Genomic DNA, 8444 nt, shown 5'->3' with positions numbered 1-8444 from the left:
CAGCATTTTTCAGCTCTGTAAATTTTAATTACACTTTAAGAAGCCTTTTATTATGCTTGGTGAAGAAACGTCTTTAGTATTATTTGACTGGATATTACTCTATCCGCTTCATATATAATAGTTACATATAATATAATAAATACTTATCTAAATAACATAATAAATTTATATATACTTACATATATATATAAGCGGGTGGAAGATTACGTCCCGGTAGGAAGATTAAACGGCCTAGGGTTAGGTCTGTAAGCTGAGAGCGGGTGAGAGAGGAGGTCGCCGACGAGGCCTCTTTCCACAGGAAATAAACTGGGGTGGGTAGGAGGCGCTACTTAATGCGCCTCTAGTATAGTCCCTGTTCCTGTGTCGGGTTGGGATGGAAACCCGGTCCTGCTAGACACGGCGTCGTCGGGATTGTTGCCAGAGTTGTGAGCCGGACAGTCCCCATGGAGGAAAAGTCTGGCCTTTTCATCGAGGCCAGCCCGTTGCTGAAGAATCCTGTTGCCTGCAGATCCGGAATCCTGCAATTAAAGTGGCTGAAGTCTTCCACAAGGGTATTGCACCCCCCCCCAAGTGCTAACAAAAAAATGCCTGTAGGCTGAGAAATCGGCGGAAAATCCTAGCTGCGTCGAGCAATACCGTTTTCTGCATCCTCGCCACGCGAACCGTCCCAAATCTTTAGTTGCCTCAGATGGTGAGCGAGGCTGACCGGGATCAAACCGTTGGCAGATATTACATTAGGGGTGATTTCAGCGGACCCCACATCTCACATATCGACAATCTCGTGCGCCAGATCCAAATATTGACGTTTTTCTCTATCTCAGCTTTCACGAGACTTTCGATATGCGGGATGGTGATGTACACTAAAACACCCTCCAGTATCATCTTGTATGTGGCGATAGACAGGCCCAAGCAGAGCTGGACTCCGTCGCGCTTGAGTACTGGCACCGGTGAGTACTGATAATATGGCATCCTCTGTTCCTGGAGACCGTACATAAGAGCAAGCTCTTGGTGGAGAATCTTGACCGCTTTGTTATTTTTATCCAAGAACTTACTGTTAGCAAGCACGGAACAACCCGAAAGCACATGTATTTATTTATTTATTTATTTTACACTTTATTGTGAACCAAACAAATAAAATAAACAAGCAACATTAACAAAAATTTGTAGAAAAAAAGGTACAAAAGGCGGCCTTATTACTTAAAAGGAATCTCTTTCAGGCAACCTTAGGCAAAGGAGGTGATATATTGACTGTGTAAGTGTATAGTTATATTTTATAAACAATAATAGGAAACAACTCAATAAATAGACATACATACCTACTTAGATAGATTGTTTACATACATACACACATACACAAACACACACACACATACATGCACATATTCATACATACAAACACATACACACAAGTTCATACTACATAAACAAGAAGTTTTAAAAACAAGATTAATAGTGACAGAAGAAGATAATCATAAGACTGGAAAGTGTTGTTTAACAGATTTCTCAAAAATAGGAAGAGACTGAGAATGTCTAATCCACAAGGGCAAATAATTTCAAAGTCGAGCAGCTTGTACGATTGAAGTAGTTACTTAACGTTGTTATCTAGGGTTATCCATCAATTACTTTGCCAATCATTGAATTAACGCTTGTACTTTGATTGGGTTTTCATTACCGTGTAACTTTAGATTCATTATCCGTAATCTTCTAAATATACTCTCACTTACTATTTAATAAAAAATTTATCTTTATATTATTAGTAAATATAATTGTGTTTGATAGCAAACGAAATAAAACGGACTTGAATTACATCGACAAGTAATACCACATAAGTAGACGAAAAAAATTAACAAATGCACTAGTCGTCACTACGATTTTCGAGGGTTCCCCTCGATTGCTCTAGGATTCTATCATCAGATCCTGGTTTCCTTATCATGGTACCACCCTTGGGAAATAAAAAGAATTATTAAAATCGGTTCATAAACGATGAAATTATCTCCGAACATATGTAAAAAAAAGTTATATACGGCCGAATTGTGTAACCTCATCGTTTTTTGAAGTTGGTTAAAAATTAAAAATCTTAGATTTACGGGTATTTATTTTAGATGTCATGAAATGTTTTAATGTTATACCTAAAGGGTTCCAAAGACTTATTACTAAGACTGCGCTTACAGATACCGTACCTTTTAATTAATACGTACTCAGAACACGTACTTATGGGCTTAAGGCCTATTAAAACAAAATTGTAAACTTTAAAATTAAAGGCACTCTCTTTGTAAATAAAATAAATCCCACCAAAAACGTTTTCATGTAAAATGTTGCCAAGACGAGATCATATGGCTCGCACTGTCAAAAAGTTATCAGATCTCATGTAGAGCCAAGCTTCTAACTCTACACGCCCTAACTCTACAAGCCCTAACTTCACAAACTCTACATCTTAGTCAAAATATGTGGCTTGGCCGTTTCGCTACTGTCACGTGGGCGTAAGGTGAAAAACTTATTCACTGTTTATTATTCTTCTTTTTATTTTTTCTTTAATAGAACTATTGTATAACAATAGATATTACGATATTAAATTATACTGTAGTACTGAAAATCAACTAATCGAAATAACTAAAATAACAGAACAGTTCACAAAATTCATAAAAATGGAATTTGGAATTTGGAATTAAGGCAGGAAAAAATTATCAACATCAATATAAGCTAATAACAGGAGAAAAAATAGAACCATTAAATGAAGAAGACACCTACAAATATTTAGGATACGACCAATCTTTACAAATGCATCACAAGGAAGCTAAGACTAGCTGAGATTGTCGACATGTGGGGTGTGAAAATGAAATAATCCCTATCGTAATATCTGCTAACAGTTTGATCCCGGTTAGCGTCGCTTACCATCTGAGGCAACTGGGGATCCGGGACGGTTCGCTCGCAGCCAGGATGCAGAAGGCGGTGTTACTTGACTCGGCTAGGATTGTCCGCCGGTTTCTCAGCCTACAGCCCTAACCCCGGCCGTTTGATCTCCCTGCCGGGGTGTAATCCTCTACCCGCTTATTTTTATATATGTAAGTATAAGTAAATTTACTATATTATTTATATAAGTATTTATTATAATATATGTATCTATTATATATTAAGCGGGTGGAGTGACATCCAGTCACATAATAATAATAATAATCCCCCAAATGCCTACCTTACGCCCGAGTCGACCATCAGATCTCGGGCAGCGTATATAATGAAATAACTGAGGGAGGATAATCAAAAATCTCACATCGACTTCAAAAATAGCTCACGTAATTAATGGATATAATTGCTTTATACTAAACTAGCGGCCAGCTCCGGCTTCGCATGGGTATAAAATATATATAGCATATGTCATTCACTGAAAAAATGATTAAAATTGATCCAGTAGTTTTGATTCATTCATTACTGCTCGCGCATAAAATAAACGCGTCCGATCGCTGCTAAATTTAAAGTGCTACAGTGAGAACCGCGGCCTCCGACGCGCTATTTATAGGCACACTCCCGCCGCCCCGGCCGGCCGGAACCGCCGCGAATGCTACGTCCCGCAATTTTTAAATCTGTCGAAAATATTCATTTAAATCATATGCTGTAAAGGGCCATATAGATCTATATTCAATCAACAATGTATTTAAGGTATTTAATTGGATAAGGATTAATGCTGTATTGGTTAAAATCGCTTCGAAAATTAGCCATTATTTGTCGTAAAAAGTAAATGACAAAAAAAAGGTTATTGTGGGATATCCATAAGAGATAGACATATACCATAGCGGAGTTTTCTGTAGACCTTTTCAATGTGTACAATACTTAGTAAATTATTTTGATAAATCTCGTAGGGTTCAGCCTGCGTTTCCAATTTAAGCGAAAAAAATAATAATTATTTACGACATAACATTAGAAAACTCAAAAATAACAGTATTTCTCCACTATTTAATGGATGTTATTATACATATAAACCTTCCTCTTCAATCATCTTATCTAATAAAAAAAACCGCATCAAAATCCGTTGCGTAGTTTTAAAGATTTAAGCATACATAGGGACATAGGGACAGAGAAAGCGACTTTGTTTTATACTATGTAGTGATGATATATATATATTTACTACATGGCAAACTTCGTATCATCTTATTTTTGCCCTTAAATATAATAATTAGATATATCAAAATAAAATATAGCCCTTTTTTAAGATGGATCAAACTGCAAACGGTGTGCAAATTTGATTAAAATCGGTTAAAACTACTTAGTTTAGGAGCCCATCGCGGATAAACAACGTGACACGTAATTTATATACATAAAGATTATAAATATAAGCAGAAAAAGTTGATGAACATCTCAAAAGTAAGTATTCGATATTCAGTAAATGAAAATTGCATCATTCTAATTTTAGCATATACGTACAAGTACAAATTAATAATTTAAGCAGCATTCGTCTTTTCATTTTCCCATGATTTGTGCCTTTACAAATTTTTGTATTCATAAGTAAGAGCTGTTAGTATTTTTAAATAATCTGCCAAAAATAAATCAATAATAACATTTTACTTTTAAGGTTTTTCATTTTACAATCTTAGCAGTAATTTTTTTAATTAATGCCAATTTGACTCATAGCACAAATAGCTTTATTTTAATTTTATTTCAAGTTTCTTGTTATATATATATATATATATATATATATATATATATATATATATATATATATATACATTACCTTTACATACATTTTGTATTTAGTTAAGTTTTATAAACAAAGTAGCTTTTACCCGCGGCTCAAATTATTTTTTTTTAAAATAAAAAGTATGCTATGCTACTTATAATACCGCTAAGAATATTTGTATAAAGTTTCATGATGATCGGTTTAGTAGTTTTCGTCTGAAAGCATAACAAACAAACTTACATTCACATTTATAATATTAAGGGATGGCAAAAGTTTCACTATCAATTATTACGAAGTGTCGAGCTTGATCTCGTATAATTCATTCCAAAGCCTAGGATGGGTAGATTTGTTCCCAAGGGGTTGGTTGACTCATAATAGCTAGTAGTGGAAGATCTCTATATCCTTAAATGACACAATAAAAGTCGAAAAAAGCAAAAATAATTCATTTTGTATTTAATCTTTTCTATAAGTAAACTTTGTCGTTGCTGTGACTTATGAAATGAATAAAGTTTAAAATTTCTTCATCATTAATCAAGACGATTTAGAGACATTATGGGTTGTAAAAGCGGGATTAATGTTTTAAAATCTACAAAATACTGTTAAAAAAAATTGCAATCTGTGTAGTATACTTATCTCCACCAGTGAAAATAGAAACTTTGAATAAATTTCTTAAGAATGTTAATAACGTCATTGTTGCGGACTAACGCAACAGCACGGGCGCGGTGCGCGGCGAGGGACGGAGGGACAGCCCCACCATCGGATCGGAGCGAGGACAACGGCGGCTCGACCTACGACACGTCAGCGACCCTTTGTTTCTACGCCTAAGACTGTCTATTTAATATTGCTACATTCACATTTTTGTTCCCGAAACGGCTAATAAACCAGATATATATATACAGTCCACTTTGTATTAATTAACGTTCACCAGAACACTAACAGTCATAAATCATGTAGAGGATATAGATCCTTTTTCTGGGTATTCTATGTAGATATTTATTTATTTATTAATTATTTAATATGGGCTTCATAAATTGGAAAAGTAATGATAATTTTGTGTATACTACCCCGTTGAATTATGCTTCTACATTGGGTTATGCTTTGGTTGATTTATTATCTATCAATAGATTTCAACAATACAATTGTATTGAAAATTTTAATGATAGGGTTCTAGACCTAGGATTAAGTAATTTATCGAGCATTTCATTTTCATTTACCCTCCAGATCTGCTTAGTAAACTAGATCCGTTTTATCCAAATTTCTTAATAGTAAGTAGTGACGTGTTACCCACGTGACCTGTCTAAGGTTGATATGTTGTTCCAGGTATAACTATATAAAGGCCAATTATGAATCCAATTAAAAAAATTATTATAACTGTCTTAAAAAGCAGAGATTTGTTTAATAAATTTTATGCCTGTAATGATTTTAAAGTCATGGTTGCAATATTATATACTACTCTATCTATTATTATAGAAAAATTTGTAACGACACGTAAACTACGCAATGCCAGTTATCCCGGGTGGTTTAAAAGAAATTTTATAAGAATATTCGTGGAAAAAGATAAAAATTGTGCAAAATTTAATAAGTGAAATAATAGAGATAAATTAGAATTTAAAATACTTTGGAAGCTCTGTCAAAATCTTTTAAATAACTGTTACGCTGAATAGGTAGATATAGACAGGACTCAGACAAATATTCATATTAAACCATGTTTTTTTCAACAATAAGAAGGATGACGAATTGTCTATACCTGCATCAATGACTTTGAATAACGTAACAACTAACTCTGGTTCCGAAATAGCAAATCTCTTTGCCGTTCATTTCCATCCGTTTTCACACATAACAATAATGCTTCTTTGTCCACATTTTCTAATCCTAACATTCCATATATAGGTAAAATAAAGTTTAATTAAAATGAAGTATTAAAAGTAATAAAATTTTTGGATATACAAAAAGATGCTGCTGGATAATCTTCCTCCTCTTTTCGTCAAGCGACGAGGTTCAGCTATCGCTTTACCGTAGCCCTTAATTTTCATCAATCGTTAAGCGAGGGAGTTTTATCTGATGAAAAAAAAAATTGATGGAAAAGGCAAGAATTGTTCCCAACGACGATGATGGAGTATGAGTGAATTTTGAAAAAAAAGTGGCGTGCTTTGAGTATCAAGATGAAATCAAAAGACTACCTGAGGCTTTCCTTTAAAAGTACTTTTTATGCCACAGTAAGATATTAAAATTAGTACAGGATGATCTAGACATACGTATATCAGATTTGTCCATATCTTAGCTACTCGTAAGCATTTCGGATTGACAGGAAATTGGCCCGATTGGCCTGAAAACTTGATTACATGTACTTGATTATGATTTCATTATTTTGTTAGGAAACAAATTGTGATTATTTATTTGTATATAACGTGTCAAATAAAAAAAATATTTCAATATGATATAATAAATAAAAACCAGTAGTCAGGCAGACTCGCGCGGGATTGACAAGCCCCTTTTCAAATCCTACGGGATTGAATAAGGTGCAGGATTGCAATCCCTATATATTGTATACCTATATCCTTATTTATAATATTGTCATAATAATGCTTGCAGGTGTTATACAGTGTTTGTCAATAAAGTACAAGTTATCGGTGTAGTACATAATTACAAAGATTGTAGACAAAACCATATTTTTTAAATTTTTTATAGAAATACCTTTATCTCGTGAATTTTGTTTCTTATTTTAACATAATAGTATTAAATTTAATATATTATCATAATAATCGTATGAATATTTATCTCTTTAATTAATTACGGAATATGGATTTTTTGGTTTTGTATTACCTCGGGCACAAGAGAGAAAACAGCCTTCCCAACCTAGTGATTTGTTTCCGAGGATGAGAGTTGCTGTAGTCTCGTGCCTCCGGCTTTATATAAACTCTTAAGGGAAAGGCATTTAGGTGAACAAATATTCCGTAGAGTTAGAGTAATTAAGGAACAAAAACGTTTATCTGAATAACTACGAGAATTACTTGTATTTATATTTATTCATTTTATAGTTACAAGGGGCTGTAAAAGTGTCATGTAACCACCAAAGGGAAGTGAGGAAGTTTTTATTTCGCTTTTAGTTGTAATGGTCATCAATCTTCATCCATTTAACTTTCCTCTCTTTCTTATAGTCTTACCTTATTTTTTTTTCATAGACAATCACATACAATTCAATATAACTTAACTATTTAAAACTGAAAAGTATGTTCATGATTACTCAAGATGTATTTTTTGCTGCTTTTAAGTCATCATAGGTTAATTATGAATAATCATCGTTTCGTTCGCTTCAACCTATTGCAGCCCACTACTGGACATAGGCTTCTCTAAGTTTGTGCCGAAAATTCTAGTCCTCTGCAGTCCTCATCCAGCCTCAACCGGGGATGTTACGTAGATCGTCGGTCCATTGGGCCGGATGTTGTAGCACGTTGCGTTTGCCAACTCGCGGTCTTCATTCCAGGCAACTACCACTTCAACATGCTGATTTAACAAATTATGTCAGTTACTTTCGTTCTCTGGAGGATAGTCTCATTTCTCATGCAAACTTTGAGAGGAGGCCCAATGAAAATCATAGTAAAAATAAATGACTCAAATATCACATTTCCTTTCTTGATAATGTTTATTAATTTAAGAAAAAAAAATATACCGTTTTTATAGACTAAAGTCTCAGTTGATAGTTTTATACACGACTCGTTTTATTCGTAAAAAAATAAATAAAAATCTAGATCAGATTTTATATCAATTAATGCGT

Source organism: Melitaea cinxia, chromosome Z (genome assembly GCF_905220565.1).
Source record: "Melitaea cinxia chromosome Z, ilMelCinx1.1, whole genome shotgun sequence".
In the NCBI taxonomy this organism is placed as follows: domain Eukaryota; kingdom Metazoa; phylum Arthropoda; class Insecta; order Lepidoptera; family Nymphalidae; genus Melitaea; species Melitaea cinxia.
This window is presented reverse-complemented; position numbering follows the sequence as displayed.